Here is a 17,456-nt window from a genome sequence, read left to right on the forward strand (position 1 = left end):
AGGCTCGGAAAGATCAGATTAATGGGGCAGGATATTTCCTAAGGATATTGTGGGAATAAGTAAGGTTTCGCATGTGTAAAGGCACACGAATCAAGCTTTCTCTGTCTGCTGTGTAGAAAAATAGAAGCAAGATGCTGACTGCAATCCCATAAGTGCAGCCAAAAGAAGGGGTCGCAAGGGTGAAAGTTAATTTTTCCATACTTCAGTACACTGATTCTGTTGCTCAAACGGATAATAATTTCAGCCATGTGATCCTTCCTCACATGATCCTGGAATGCATCACTTGCATGAAGTCTATTATTAGTAGTAGTATTATACAAAACATTGGGAACACCTGCACCTTCCATGAAACAGACTGACAAGGTGAATCCAGGTGAAAGCTATGATCCCTTATTAATGTAACCTGTTAAATCCACTTCAGTCAGTGTAGGTGAAGCGTTAAAGAAGGATTTTTAAGCGTTGACACAATTGAGACATGGATTGTGTATATGTGCCATTAAATGGGAAAGGCAAAATATTTAAGTGCCTTTGAACAGGGTATCGTAGTAGGTGCTAGGCGCGCCGGTTTGAGTGTGTCAAGAACTGCAATGCTGTTGAGTTTTTCTCACTCAACATTTTCCTTTCTATATCAAGGTCCACCACCGAAAGGACATCCAGCCAAACCCTTCTGAGGGCAAAAGCAACTCAAAATCAGGAAGGTGTTCCTAATGCTTTCTACACTCAGTGTACACTCACCGAAAGGATTATTAGGAACACCTGTTCAATTTCTCATTAATGCAATTATCTAACCAACCAATCACATGGCAGTTGCTTCAATGCATTTAGGGGTGTGGTCCTGGTCAAGACAATCTCCTGAACTACAAACTGAATGTCTGAATGGGAAAGAAAGGTGATTTAAGCAATTCTAAGCATGGCATGGTTGTTGGTGCCAGACGGGCCGGTCTGAGTATTTCACAATCTGCTCAGTTACTGGGATTTTCACGCACAACCATTTCTAGGGTTTACAAAGAATGGTGTGAAAAGGGAAAAACATCCAGTATGCGGCAGTCCTGTGGGGGCGAAAATGCCTTGTTGATGCTGGAGGTCAGAGGAGAATGGGCCGACTGATTCAAGCTGATAGAAGAGCAACTTTGACTGAAATAACCACTCGTTACAACCGAGGTATGCAGCAAAGCATTTGTGAAGCCACAACACGTACAACCTTGAGGCGGATGGGCTACAACAGCAGAAGACCCCACCGGGTACCACTCATCTCCACTACAAATAGGAAAAAGAGGCTACAATTTGCACAAGCTCACCAAAATTGGACAGTTGAAGACTGGAAAAATGTTGCCTGGTCTGATGAGTCTCGATTTCTGTTGAGACATTCAGATGGTAGAGTCAGAATTTGGCGTAAACGGAATGAGAACATGGATCCATCATGCCTTGTTACCACTGTGCAGGCTGGTGGTGGTGGTGTAATGGTGTGGGGGATGTTTTCTTGGCACACTTTAGGCCCCTTAGTGCCAATTGGGCATAGTTTAAATGCCACGGCCTACCTGAGCATTGTTTCTGACCATGTCCATCCCTTTATGACCACCATGTACCCATCCTCTGATGGCTACTTCCAGCAGGATAATGCACCATGTCACAAAGGTCGAATCATTTCAAATTGGTTTCTTGAACATGACAAGAGTTCACTGTACTAAACTGGCCCCCACAGTCACCAGATCTCATCCCAATAGAGCATCTTTGGGATGTGGTGGAACGGGAGCTTCGTGCCCTGGATGTGCATCCCACAAATCTCCATCAACTGCAAGATGCTATCCTATCAATATGGGCCAACATTTCTAAAGAATGTTGAATTCTTGTTGAATCAATGCCACGTAGAATTAAGGCAGTTCTGAAGGCGAAAGGGGGTCAAACACAGTATTAGTATGGTGTTCCTAATAATCCTTTAGGTGAGTGTATATGTTAGTGCTCTGTTCTTCCCGAAGCCAGATTGTTTGCTAGCTGTCTCACAATTCTCATCATAACATTGAAGGGCGAAGCAAGCAAATGCACCACACATAATGAGGCACAGCATGAAAAATATGCAGATATAAATGGAAGGCAAAAATGCAATACATTTTTCAGATGACAAAGGAAACTATATGAAGATTAGGTGGCAAAAGCTTGTGGAGAAAACAGGCTCATTAACTCATTAACCTATGTATATATAGGCTAGAGATTGTTTATGGAATTTGTATCTCTCTAGAATATAGTCTCCCTTTGTATATAGTATCCCCCCCCCCCCCAATAAAAAGAAAACAAAGCCATTATTGATGGATAATAAACCATACTTTTTTGTACTGTGAACCAACCGTCATCATAAACAGTAATTCCAGGAAGCAAATCCTATGGCTGGTGATTAAAATCAACCGTTTGATCCACCTGCCAATTTCAAATTACAAATTGTAGCACCGTGTGGGGATGGATGCCATGCTGGGGTTGTAATATAGTTGGGGTCTGGAGACAACACACACAAAAGCAGGGATAGGGGTAAGGACATTAATTCACAGAGTGCTGGGTTGAATAAGAGAAGAGAAACATGACAAACTGGTACCAGTCCAAATCACAAATCCCAGTCCAAAAGCTCTTTTACCCAGTTGTTCTCTCCTGCTGCTGCTCCCTCACACTCTTACTACTCTTTCACCTCCAACCCAACCCCCCCAACAAACAAGGTGTGCCCTGGCTCCCTGCCTTCATGCAAAAGCGGGCCAGTTAGAGAAGTCCTGTGGGTCAGGTGCTCCCCTGCAAAGATTCATCCCCTTTATGGCAGCCATTTTGTGCCCCACCAGGCACTGCACCACAAAACCAATCATTTTGGTGGCAGCTTTTTTTGTATCTCCTCCTTCAACCCAGTGGAAACCAAACTCGTATACTGAGGTTGTAATTTGTGAAGCTGAAGAGGTGAGGTAAACCAGGCAATAGATTCACAGAAAAAAGCCATGATGTTCAAGAAGGGCAGCCTTTCTGACAGGCCTCTCCATTAGGGCAACTCTACACATGGGATCACATTCCTGTGTCTCTTTTCTGGTACTACAGCTGTACAGTGGTGAAACTGTGAGGATTCATTTTAGGCCTCTTTAAGACATGTGTTGATCATATGTTTCTTGTTTCTGTATTTATATCGCTCTTAAGCTGTGATTCCCTTCTGTGTCTTTATTTGGCTATTTGGCTTATGTATTTGTGACTTGACCAGCGTTTAACAAAGCTCTTTAGGCATTGACTTAAGCGTGATGTAAAGTATTAGTCATTGTGCACATGATGTGATTGGGGAATATGTATAATAAATAAGTACCAAATTGGTTAAATGGTGATCTTTTCAGTGCATCTCAATCACAACTTAAATGCTGTTGATACCTGTGAACTAATCAGGTGCCACTTTTATTAATTGATATGTGGTTTGATAGTTTGTGTGTGTGTGTCCCTAGCAGATTATTTATAGGATTGCTGTGCTGTCTCCCAGGCTCACCAGATTGGCTGATTGATCAGTCAGTCACCCAATGAAAATGTCAGCCTTCTTCCTTCTTTATTTTTATTTTTTTATATATTTTTTTATCCCTACTCCTCACCCACACAGTCACTCTTGCTTGTGTAAACACACTGCATCTGACTTATTTCACATGGGCTGCAGTCACTGCTTGTAGGGCTGGCTGAAAACACAATGTAAAATGGACTTGTTATTAATAGAGACCAGACTTCTGTGAGATCTGGCAACTTTTCTTCTGATCTTGAGATATGTGAAGACTGCCTGACTTGAAAGCAACAGCATCAATATGCACAGCAGGTTGTTTGTTAGTGATTAAGTGAGTGAGTGTTTGTAGAATACTAAAAATAATGTAATAGGCGTAAGTTAAATGCACTCTGTAGGGGAAAGTCAATCTAATTGTAGCTTTTGCTGTGCCAAACACATCAGGATTTAGCATTCACTAGAATATGAATTACACTTGTTGTCTGTTTGGGGTTTTTGATAAGTCATTTGTTATTTTTCCTCTTGCCTTGTGTTCTTCAATCTCAAGTGATGATCCCAACAGCAGCAGCATGACTTTTGCAGCAGAGTCTAGTGGACAGAACAACAGATCTGAGGACCTGAGAGATGGGCTGATATACAAAACATGGGTCCTCAGAACATAAGAGCCACTTTAAAGGTATTTGTCTTATCATCTGTCTAGAGAGGGAATCCCCATCCTGAATTGGGCAACCTTGGGTAGCTGGTGAGTTTGTAAATGTTTAATCTGAGAACCCTGCTTTTATAAAATTAAAAAATTAAAATTAAAATCTGCTTTTTACTTTGTTGTCAACAACGTGTTGTGTATAATGATCTGAATTTACATTGCACATTGTACACACTACAGTGCCTGTAGTGCTTTATGGTTTTCTTTGCACCTGGCACCCTACCGAGTTACAAGAGAGATTGAGCTAACCCCCATGTGGAAAACTCATATCTGTGATATATTTAGGATAAAGTATACATATATTAACAGATAGTATAAATGTGAGTTTTCCATATGTGGGTTTTCAATGGTGAATGTTTTATTGTTCACTTTGATTTTAAACATATTGCTTTGAATATGCACTATTAAATAGTAATAACATTGACGTATCTCAATATCTGATTAAACTCATGTTAGAAATGTGAAGTAGTGGATGAATGTCAGTTGGCAGAAGCAAGGTTAAGTAACAAAATGCAGATGTTTACTGAGCTCTCAGACAACAACTGCCTCTATAGCAGAGCAAGAACAGCTTCAGAGAACAAATGACAAGTGTTATAGAACAAATAAATAAACCATAATATATTCAAAGCAATAATAATTATAAAGAAAAATTGCAGATGCAAACTCTGCCTAGCTCATTCCATAGTAAAGCCTTTGACTGCAGCATATATAAATATACCAAGCAGACAGCCCACAACTCTTCTAAAAGTGAATCTCCCCAAAGTCTGTATACCTGTAGAAGTATCTGTCCCTGGAATCACCCAAAACCCAAACTTAAACCATGTGGGTTATATAGATATCATAGACTGAAGATAGACTGAAGAAGGTGATATTGAGAAATAATGAGAATTGTTATGTGCTTATTGTGTTTAAATTGCCCTTCTAAAAAACAAGTACATCAATATAAAAATTATTTATGTTATTCCACCAACAGACTTATTTTGGGAGCGGAAGATTCGTTAATTTTGTATTTGGATTAAAGTATTCCATTTGCAAAAAATAATACAACATACATTTAAATGAAGTGCCTCTCCATGCAAGAGTAGAACCAGCGGCGGATGGGGAGAGAGCCCATAGCTGATGAGAGCCTCCAGCAAATAAGAGCTGAGAGAGCCCGAGAACAGGCCACAGCAGACGAGAGCCAAGAACAGGCCACAGCAGACGAGAGCCGGGGAAGGGCCTTAGCAGACGAGGGCCGAAACAGGCCATAGGAGATAAAAGCCGAGAGCGGGCAGACAACCTATATATATACATCTATGGTTAGGATTGACTGGTGTAATATTCTTGTGTAATATTGGCTGATTCTCAGTCAATTCTTGGTAGTGATAGTCTGTGACTGGCTGATACTGTAAATTCTTGGTAGTGATACAGGCTGCAATTGGCTGACTTCTGGTAAACTCTTGGTAGCAATAAAGGCTGAAATTGGGCAGGGCTACAATATTGAACCTCAACTCTCCGAGGGGCAGGAGCCCCAAACAGGCACGCTATGGCAATGTTGCTATTATTTCTGCAATTGCTTAGCAGTTGAACTCAACTTAAACCCAGATGAAGTAAAAACCATGCCTCTTACACAGCTGAAACTTCAGCCAGAGCAGATACATGCACTCATCTCTCTCATCATAGGCGAAAGTCAATTACAAATTAAACTGAATATTCCACCTTTTGCTTTTGTTTTACAGGACGAACCAACAGAAAGAGCCCTCCGCAGGATGACAGTTGTGGTTACAATTATGGATATATCTTTTTTTAAGTAACACAAAGATGATATGTAATAATAATAAATACAATTATATTATACACACAGAGATTTTGATTTTTTTAAATGCCAATGTGTGAAATTTTGGTAAAATCAAGCTGTAACATTCCACAAAGCAGAATGTCGCCAGTCAAACTGCTAAAGGTCCGTAGATTATGCAATTTAGACATTCAACAGTCACAAATTTTAATATATTTACTGTATTTTTTTTTTTAATTGTCTGATATTGTGAAAGTGACAAGATTACACCCTTTAATGGCAGGAGAACACACTGCAAGAAACATTTTAATTAAAAAAGAAACATATTCTTAGCTATATCAGGTGCAGTTTACACATGCAGGCAGTCCGATATTGTGGTTCCTTTTATTTTAATGCTTTTGCGGTAGCCTGCCTACTTGTTTGTTGTTTTTGGGGAACTTTATAATAGATGATATAGAGTTAACTGAAATATATACAAGAAAATAGTATGGCTCTGGTGTGTATGGCTGTAGGAACTATAAAACATTAGATAGGTGAGAAGCGCCCCAGTGTAAGATACAATAGTTCCCAGCCATTCAAACGTTCCCAGCCCCCTTTCTGGTAACGTCTCTTAGATTTCTACGCAATGCTGAGCATGCGTATTTTTAAACCTGAAAACTCATATGAGAAAACTTCATTTCCCAGCGGCGACTGCGTATTGACCTCCAAACTCCGGGAATACTGGAAGGAAACTGTGCTTATGTTTAATCATTATTTCCCAGCGGTAAAGTGGATGCTGACTGTTAAATATAATATGATACTCTTAATATTTGTAAAACAAATACACATTTCTGTGAGATTATTTATTTAATGTGTGTGTTATTATACTCTAATTTAAAAATTAAAGTTATACGTGATGTGTAGCCTCTATGATGTGTAAATGAATGATATTTATTGAGGTTTTGTCAATGCAAATATGAATGTACGCATACAATGTGACCTTTTATATTAATAAATTACAGAATCTATCCATAATTTCCACATGCCGGTCTGTAGCCATAATAATGAATTGTACATCTAAAAATAACACTCCACCCCACCCTGCCTCCCTTTTATTTGATTAATAATGTACAGTTATACATGCAATGGCATAGAAAATCATATTGTATGTAATACATGAAAATTATGGTGTGAACATATTTAATTCATTCCATCCAAATTATTTTCTCGATTTAAATGTATCACTGTAATCTTAATTCATTTCAGTATTAATTACTTATTCATTAAATGTATCATCCGTGAGCCGCTGCAAATTTACTTCACTGTTTGCTATGGGAGCAGAAGATTAAGGATTTTGGAAAAGTACTTTTCACATAAAAGTACAAAAGTATGAAAACTAAATTGCTGCAGGAACTTGTCTTCTAATTCGCTGTGTACATATATACATTTTAACATATACTATTATAGTATTACAGTATTCCAGTGTATTCCCTGAGTTTCGAGGTCAAAAAGCTTTTGATGAGGTTCCACACCAAAGACTGATCCTCAAATTGGAAGCTGTAGGCATTCAGGGTAATGTAAGTAGATGGATTATGAACTGGTTGATGTATAGGAAGCAGAGGGTGTGGATTAGAGGAGTCGCTTCTAACTGGAGTGAGGTTGTTAGTGGAGATCCACTGGGATCATTATAGTATCTATATTAATGATCTGGACTCTGCAATAGTTAGCAAACTTGTCAGATTTGCAGATTATACTAAAATTGATGGCTCAGCAGATACAATCTCGGCAGCACAGGTTATTCAAAGGGACTTGGATAATATTCAGGTGTGGGCTGATACCAGGCAGATGAAATTCAATGTGGACAAGTGCAAGGTATTACATGCAGGTAACAAAAATGTCCACTATAATTACACTATGGGAGGAATAGGACTAGATGAAGTAACGCATGAGAAAGACCTAGGAGTTTATGTGGACTTCTCACTTTCTCCATCCAAACAGTGTGGGGAAGCAATACAAAAGGCAAACACAGTGTTAGGGTATATTGTCAAAAGTGTAGAATTAAAACAAGGGCAGTAATGTTCAGATTGTACAATGCACTAGTTAGAGCTCATCTGGATACTGTGTACAGTTCTGGGCTCCACACTTCAAGAAAGATATCGCTGCTCTAGAGGCAGTTCAGAGGAGAGCATCCAGACTTATTCCAGGTCTGAAGGGAATGTCCTACTGAGAGACTGAGGAACTGAACCTTTTCACCCTGGAACAGAGGAGACTACTTGAGGATTCAAGTCTTCAAAATCATGAAAGGTATCGACCACATCAAACTAGAGGAGCTTTTCCAGATCAGCAGGGACACAGGCACCCGGGGACACAAATGGAAATTGGGTTTAAGGCATTCAACAGCAGACACTTCTTCACACAGAGAGGTGTTACAATCTGAAACAAACTCCTCAGCGATGTGGTTGCAATGAAGTTTGCTCATATGAGTTTTCAGGTTTAAAAATACGCATGCTCAGCATTGCGCAGAAATCTAAGAGACGTAACCAGAAAGGGGGCTGGGAACTTTTGTATGCCCAGGAACTATTGTATCTTACACCGGAACTCCTTGCAATCCCACAATGCACTGCTTCGGCATGTAAGAGAAAAAAATAAAATTAAAAAAAGGGAGTTGCATATCCTATTTAGATAGAGAATCTTTGTTCCAACTACCATGAAGTTCAGTACAAGAGAAGCCTGGTAGTGATCTTGCAATACAGTTTGGTGACATCTTGTTCACTAGATTTTGTTGCTTTTTCTTAATTTTTTTGCTCTAAGGAAATAAGTAAAAGTCACTAGATCTAGTGACAATAACAATGCGTAAGTGTGCATGAGAGAGACTAACTTCTGAGGTATGACAACCTTTATAACATCTTTCAATGTGGTCAGCCCGCCTCATCAAAATAAATTATTTGTTTTCCCCAAGTATTTATGGAATCCTTTCCCTGGTCAAAGTACATTCAGACACTTTCTCAAGACACTTGTTCAGATGGCAAATTACAAGTTGCACGCACTTGAATCATTTCCATGCTGCACTTGCCTCAGAATGGAGTAGTCTGCATTAGTGGGATTATATTCAATTGTTATTGAACTGTCTTATGTTCATTTTTATCAATTGTTAGATTGTACCGTCGTGAGTTTAAGATGTTGCACTATGGTGATTTTATCATTATACTACGTATTTTGTTTGGCCAGGACAAGGGTGTCTTCTAATACATTAATATTTTTAAAACAGTGTATTCTTTCTTGTTTTTAAAGCAGATTAGCACGCCCCTAGTGTTGAGGCTTTTTAATACATTCGCACATGTTTAACGCATTGATAATTTGAGCTCTGTATCCTGTCAAGTTTTCTTTCACTTTTCCTCCGCTCTCAGTTCAGGTGAACCGTGAAATGTCTACAGGAGATCAATACATTTCTCCTTTCACCCTAATTCATGTGTGGGTGGGTGAAATGACTTAACGAAGTAACCAATAAACAGTCAGTTTAACACAAGAAGAGAGATTTAGTAGACCAAGAAAATACAGCTGTTTTCCTTTGCATTAGAATTATAATAAACATGATCTTTATTTGCAGGTATGCAGTAATTCAAATAAGTGACATGTTGTGATCTGAAACTTGTTTATAGCATCTGTGATATGTTTTGTCCCTAACCCCCCACCCTCCACACACACTTTTTTGTCTTATTGTTTTACCAAGATATGGAAGTCTGTTCAGTCAGCTCTCAATTTGTTTTAAAACTGTTGCTTTTGATCCTACTTTAAAAACAACTCTTAATAGGCTGCCAGGTAAAGAAATACAAACACATATGGTAACAGTATTGTATCGGCTATTGCATTAATAAGTACTGCCTGGTATGTATATATATAGAACAGCAGCAACCCCTCCATTGAATGAATGAATAATAATATAACTTTATTTTAATAGCATGAATGGGGCTGGAGAAAAGTAGCTTAATTCTCCTGGTGTTCCAGATGACCAGTCCATGTCTTGATTTTGTCATCGCCTTGATTTCCAGATTCTGTGATCTTGAACGTTTTGTCTAATCAAACCAAATTATGCACCTGGATCTCCAATTTCAAACTCTCAAGCACTTCATATTCTCCATCACAGCCCCCAATGTCTTTTAGTGTGTGTGGGCTAGTCTGAAGTGTACCTGTTGCTAGAGACTCCTTTCTATGTCTTATACAGTTACATTGTGAGCTCCAGGATTTACACAAGAATGCAGAATTAGAAAATTAAATGAGGGCAATGCAGATGTAATTAAGGGTTAAGTGTTTCCAATATGTAGTCCCAACCCAGATAAACAAATTGTTTTTCCACAGGCAAGATGGGGTGACAGGCACAGATTCACAGTTGGAACCTTCCTGGTCTTCTGTGTGAGTCAATCTAATTAACTGGATTTTGGGGTTGTTTTTATTTTAATGGAAATAGACTTTGTCCATAGTTTAAGCCTGTGAGTGTTGCTTTCATGTTGAAACCAAAGGCTCAGATATCTCTATTCACTGACATTAAATATGTGGTCCTGTCTACCATGATGAATCATCTTCTCTTTTTGATGAGGGTGGTTTTAAGGGAGAGCACATACCATGAGCCAATGTGTGTAGAGAGGTTTTTTTGTGTGTGTGAGCCCTGAATTACATTTTTGCTTGGATTTTAAATTCTGTTGGGTATACCAATATTTTTTCTTCGAACTGTCCTGTGTTGAGCTCTTCTGTAGTTTTCAATGTAGTCAGAATGCCAGTTTTCTATAATGTGTGTCCCTAAGCTTTTATTTGTTTATTTATTCTTTATTAAGTACAGATGAACTGTGGCGACACATATCCAATGTGAGAGACGACCAACCTGGTAACATCCTTCTGTTGTTATTATGTGTTAACCAGCTTGCAGTTTATTTAAATATTACAACAAAGTCTGTGAAAATGTGTTCAAATATTCATGTAAATTACCTAAGAGGAACACGTCTGCTACACAAGCTGCTGTGCATGATTCATGTATATTTTATATGGGTACCTGATGGGACGGAAATAACTTTCTGACCGAGCTGCCTTGTTCCCATTTGGAGTCGCCCAGGCATAAAACTTTCGCTGTCTTTGTCAGCTTTCCATTGCAGAGCAAATGAGACCAGAGTTTCTGACAGTCATCATTACTGCACTACTGTTACGCTCTTCAACACAAGGCTTAGTGCCCTTTCGAATTCAGTGATCCCCTCTTCTTCTTCCTCTTGGAATCGAACAGGTGTAGGTTGCTAACAGAAATCAAAACAAAACAAAAAGAACACCAACTGTTAAGCTGATATTTGATGATGGCTTCCAGACTTGTTAGCTAATTGTATACAGCTGTGCACATGTGGATGGAGAGAACGTGGTTCTGAATGCTGTTCTCATAATCACCCAAGTGACCATAGTGGCAGAACATGAGGAAGTCTTACATAAGAACATAAGAAAGTTTACAAACGAGAGGAGGCCATTCAACCCATTGTGCTCATTTGGTGTCCATTAATAACTAAGTGATCCAAGGATCTTATCCAGTATGATTTTAAATGTTCACACATTTTCAGCTTCAACATCACTGGGGAGTTTGTTCCAGATGGTGACAATTCTCTGTGTGAAGAAGTGTCTCCTGTTTTCCATTTTGAATGCCTTGAAGCCCAATTTCCATTTGTGTCCCTTGGTGCTGGTGGCTTCCCATGATGCACTGCATTGCCAATTAATGGCAGCCATAACACCATCATTGTAACATGCTGAGCACAATCCATTGCTGAGTGCTTCTCATAAAACCACAGAGGCTTAGAGCACTTATCTGTGACTGTAACATTCATAGACGATCATCTGAAGGACTCGCCCCCACAAAGCAGCCGTTGTGACATCTTTAAAGTGCATCTCCGCAGGCAAACGAACACACATGACCAGCTTGGGTGTAGGGAACCAAATGTCAGAGCTATCATCACGTAGCCCTACACTTAAAGTCAAATAAATAAAATAACAAATGCTATTATTAGTTTATGTATTTTTAATTTTTTTATTTGGCATATTCACTTTTGGCCTCCTTTGGCACCAATTGCAGCTTGATGATGTGCTGGCTTTGTGCCTGTGTACTTTCTCAACATGTCTGGTGTAAATTGATTCAATTTTCTTAACAAGTTTTAATGTGCCATCTTAACTTCTATAAAAGTCGGATCCATGTTACCATCTATGTTCCTTCCCTCTTACTTCTTGAAATTAAACAATCGTATATTTACATTTCCTATGATTTATAGTTGAGTAATGTAGCAGACACTGTGAACACACATGGTTTTACCAATGCAAGCTTACAATATACTACATACTGTAAACACAGGCATCGCAAGGACAGGGAACATCGCTGTCAGCAGAAGGCTTTGACCTGACGTGCACAACAAATCAAAGGTGCAGAATTAGTTGGGTACTGTAATACATTCACACTCTATTGTAATGTTTGTGCTCAGCTAGTGTTAGAATACACTTTGTGTTGAGCAGAGGTAGCCAATGTAGGAGTTTTTAAGTGTTCTGCTGGACTCCTAATTGGCTAAGACAAATACACTCTAAGAAACAATATTTTGATCTTGAGGAGGAAAATAAATGTTATTATTTGTTATTACATTTACCTCTCCAGAAGTTCCAGAAAGTAAGGTATTCTACTTTCCTAAATATTGTTACTGCTGTGTACTTACACACACATATGTTAATTTCCCATATTTAATACCCTTAAAACCTGTATTTATAGCAAAAGTTCACTTCATTCTCTTATTTAAATGTTTCTAGCAGCACTTGAGAAACGGTGATGGTATTTGTTGGATGTATGTATTTATTGATTTAGAATCCACTGCTTTTTCTTGGCAAAACCTGCAAAAATAATTTGAAGCTAGTTGTGTTTATAATGCTCACACCCTGAAATTGAGTGGTAATCTCATAACTCCTTCTGCAGCTGTGGAAAATATTACCTATATCAAGCGACAAAAGATTGTAAAGCTAACTTAATCGATTTTTCAACTGTGCGAATTGAACCAGGCTGAAGAGAAGTGTTTTTTTGTTGTTATTTTTTACCAAATTATTAAAGAGAAGAGGAAAGAAAGAAAAAATGACAATGAATTCCAAAGGCCTTGAGAATCCATTTTTTTACCATTCTGACGAATCGGAAGGATTTGTTCTTGGTATTTAATAGTCTCTGACAGACATGGAAATGATGGCTGGGGAAAAAAATCAGATTATCTAGTCTCTCTTGAAATATCGCTACTATCATACATCACTATCTTAAAAAAAAAAAAAAACATAAATCTTTATCAGTCTGCATTCCATGCCATATGTTCACTTGAGTCTGCCAGTGACATTACCAAGTGACATGTGGAAAATATCTGCAGGTGACATTTAAAATAAATAAGAGTGGCTTGAGGTTGGTTTTAAAACCCTTGATTTAAGGTTGACCATCCTAGGATTAATAGATCAATCACCATTGGTTTCTAAAAGCCAAACAGGCATTTGAAATGTTATAATGTTATATGCCCCCAGACTTTGTCGTCCTGTACCTTAAGCTAAAATCAAATTATTGAGCCATCAGATTTATAAGCAACTTAATACAGTCTTGGCATGTTCTAAGATGTCAATTTTGTCCTTTTGAACCTCTTAACCCTCCTATTATCTTTGGGGTCAATTTGACCCCATTCAATGTTTAACGTCCCTAAATACATGATTGACAGTTTTTGCTTCTTATTTAATGACTTTTCCTAATTTAATGGGGACAACTGGGTAAACATAAAATTAACATCATGATATGTTTTCAATGTCCTGTACACATTTTGTAGCATCAGTGTTCTTTGGAGTCAATTTGACCCCAGGCTGTTTTAGCTGTATAAAACATTTTAATTTTTTTTACACACATTTGTTTTGGTTGATTTGGATGATATTGAGGTCACTATAACATGCAATTTTATAATTTCAGAAAACTTCCCTTTCCTTTAGGGCCCTAACCTAACATAACCAAACCTGTAGTATTGCAAGAACCGCTGATAGTTCACACGACATGGGGGAGGAGCAAACATATAAAAGCTTGCACAGCAGCCTTCTAAACCATTTCTCTTGGTGCTCTGTGGGCTCTCTCTCAATTGAAAATGCCTTTGCCTCTAAGCAAAGGTTTTCTGTCAATGAGGTTTTGTCACAGATCTTTGACATAGAGGAGAATGTGTCTGAGACAGAGGATAATGTTGAGGAGGACCCTGATTATGAGACATCCTCCTCTGATGAGAATGAGACTCTTATTGTTGACCCTCCTGTTGTCTCTCAACCACCAGCAGACACATTACCTTCCAAAAATGGAAAGTTATTATGGTCCATCTGCCAACTTGAACTATAGGGTAGAATTAGTGCTGCTGATGTCATCAAAATGGTTCCAGGCCCCACCAGATACGCTGTCAGCCATGTCCAAGGCATAAAATCAGCATTTGAACTCTTTGTAACATCATCAATCAAAAAGGATATAGAACATAAGAACATAAGACAATTTACAAATGAGAGGAGGCCATTCGACCCATCGTGCTCGTTTGGTGTCCATTAATAACTGAGTGATCCAAGGATCCTATCCAGTCTATTTTTAAATGTTCCCAAATTTTCAGCTTCGCTGGGGAGTTTGTTCCAGATTATGACAACTCTCTATGTGAAGAAGTGTCTCCTGTTGTCCATTTTGAATGCCTTGAAGCCCAATTTCCATTTGTGTCCCCTGGTGCATGTGTCCCTGCTGATCTGGAAAAGTTCCTCTGGTTTGATGTGGTCGATGCCCTTCATGATTTTGAAGACTTGAATCAAGTCCCCATGTAGTCTCCTCTGTTCCAGGGTGAAAAGGTTCAGTTCCCTCAGTCTCTCAGTAGAACTTTCCCTTCAGACCTGGAATAAGTCTGGTTGCTCTCCTCTGAACTGCCTCTAGAGCAGCGATATCTTTCTTGAAGTGTGGAGCCCAGAACTCTACACAGTATCCAGATGAGCTCTAACTAGCACATTGTACAGTCTGAACATTACTGCCCTTGTTTTAAATTCTACACTTTTGACAATATACCTTAACATCCTGTTTGCCTTTTTTATTGCATCCCCACACTGTTTGGATGGAGAAAGTGAGGAGTCCATGTAGACTACTAGGTCTTTCATCTAGTTCTGTTCCTCCCATAGTGTAATTATAGTGGACATGTTTGTTACCTGCACCTAAGTATTTGACCCCTTCGACTTAGTACCTGGTGGCAAAACCCTTGTTGGCAATCACAGAGGTTAGACGTTTCTTGTAGTTGGCCACCAGGTTTGCATACATCTCAGGAGGGATTTTGTCCCACTCCTCTTTGCAGATCCTCTCCAAGTCACTAAGGTTTCGAGACTGACGTTTGACAACTCGAACCTTCAGCTCCCTCCACAGATTTTCTATGGGATTAAGGTCTGGAGACTGGCTAGGCCACTCCAGAACCTTAATGTGCTTCTTCTTGAGCCACTCCTTTGTTGCCTTGGCTGTGTGTTTTGGGTCACTGTCATGCTGGAATACCCATCCACGACCCATTTTCAATGCCCTGGCTGAGGGAAGGAGGTTTTCACCCAAGATTTGACGGTACATGGCCCCGTACATCGTCCCTTTGATGCGGTGCAGTTGTCCTGTCCCCTTAGCAGAAAAACACCCCAAAGCATAATGTTTCCACCTCCATGTTTGACGGTGGGGATGGTGTTCTTGGGGTCATTCCTCCTCCTCCAAACATGGCGAGTTGAGTTGATGCCAAAGAGCTCGATTTTGGTCTCATCTGACCACAAAACTTTCACCCAGTTCTCCTCTGAATCATTCAGATGTTCATTGGGCCTGTACATGTGCTTTCTTGAGTAGGGGGACCTTGCGGGCGCTGCAGGATTTCAGTCCTTCACGGCGTAGTATGTTACCAATTGTTTTCTTGGTGACTATGGTCCCAGCTGCCTTGAGATCATTAACAAGATCCTCCCGTGTAGTCTGGGCTGATTCCTCACCGTTCTCATGATCATTGAAACTGCACGAGGTGAGATCTTGCATGGAACCCCAGACCAAGGGAGACGGACAGTTATTTTGCGTTTCTTCCATTTGCGAATAATCGCACCAACTGTTGTCACCTTCTCACCAAGCTGCTTGGCGATGGTCTTGTAGCCCATTCCAGCCTTGTGTAGGTCTACAATCTTGTCCCTGACATCCTTGGACAGCTCTTTGGTCTTGGCCATGGTGGAGAGTTTGGAATCTGATTGATTGATTGCTTCTGTGGACAAGTGTCTTTTATACAGGTAACGAGCTGAGATTAGGAGCACTCCCTTTAAGAGAGTGCTCCTAATCTCAGCTCGTTAACTGTATAAAAGACACCTGGGAGCCAGAAATCTTGCTGATTGATATGGGATCAAATACTTATTTCCCTCATTAACATGCAAATCAATTTCTAACTTTTTTGAAATGCATTTTTCTGGATTTTTTTGTTGTTATTCTGTCTCTCACTGTTAAAATACACCTACCATTAAAATTATAGACTGATCATTTCTTTGTCAGTGGGCAAACGTCCAAAATCAGCAGGGGATCAAATACTTTTTTCCCTCACTGTATATGGTATCAAAATATGAGCAGCATGTGATGCACAGTCCAGCTATACATCAAATTGACCCCGGACATAATACATGTTACTACCCTTGATAACAGAAATTGTTCTTCTTTCCAAATGTTATAAATAACAAAAATCTGTACTTAGATATAATATAAAGCCATTAAAACACCAAAAAGATCTTTCTTTCCAATTTTAGGTCAATCAGTGAGATTTTATGGTGATTTGCATATTTTTCTATAGTCACACAATAGGTATTCTGGATGTATAAGGGGGGTGAGTGGGGGTTTATGTTTTATTTAAAAGGCCATTTAGGTAGTCAACAAAGAAATATAAAGTACCTGACACATAAACTTGGGTAAAAATCATATTCTGGAGGTTTAAATTGCTGGGGTCAAATTTACCACAAGGATAAAAGATGTTAGTAAATTTGAGGAGAACCGGAGGGTTAAGCAAACATTTCAAACTCGACTAGAGTGCTATAAATTCACAAATCTAAGCTCTTTTGTAAAAGGTTTGCCAAAGTTTGAATCGTTTTAACCTGGGATTAAAAGTGTATAATACTATTTCATATTATAAAAGCAGTTTAAATGTTTTTTTGGTTACACTTTATAATAAGGTGCTGTGATTCCTTATGAAGTACCACAGGTTAAACACATGAATATGTCATGTACTTCATCTGAGTTCTTATGTTAATCAAATGTATTACAGGGTTAGGGTTAAGTGCTCAACATCAGAACTCAGATGATGTTTATGTATTGATGTGTTACTCCTGTGAGACTCTACACAGTAGTTTTTTTGCTTTGGCTTTGCTTTACCTTAGGCTACAGTGTGCTTGTATACGAGTCCAACAATTCACAACCTGGTTGTAATAATAATAAT

This window comes from Amia ocellicauda, chromosome 2, assembly GCF_036373705.1.
Source record: "Amia ocellicauda isolate fAmiCal2 chromosome 2, fAmiCal2.hap1, whole genome shotgun sequence".
NCBI classification, from domain to species: domain Eukaryota; kingdom Metazoa; phylum Chordata; class Actinopteri; order Amiiformes; family Amiidae; genus Amia; species Amia ocellicauda.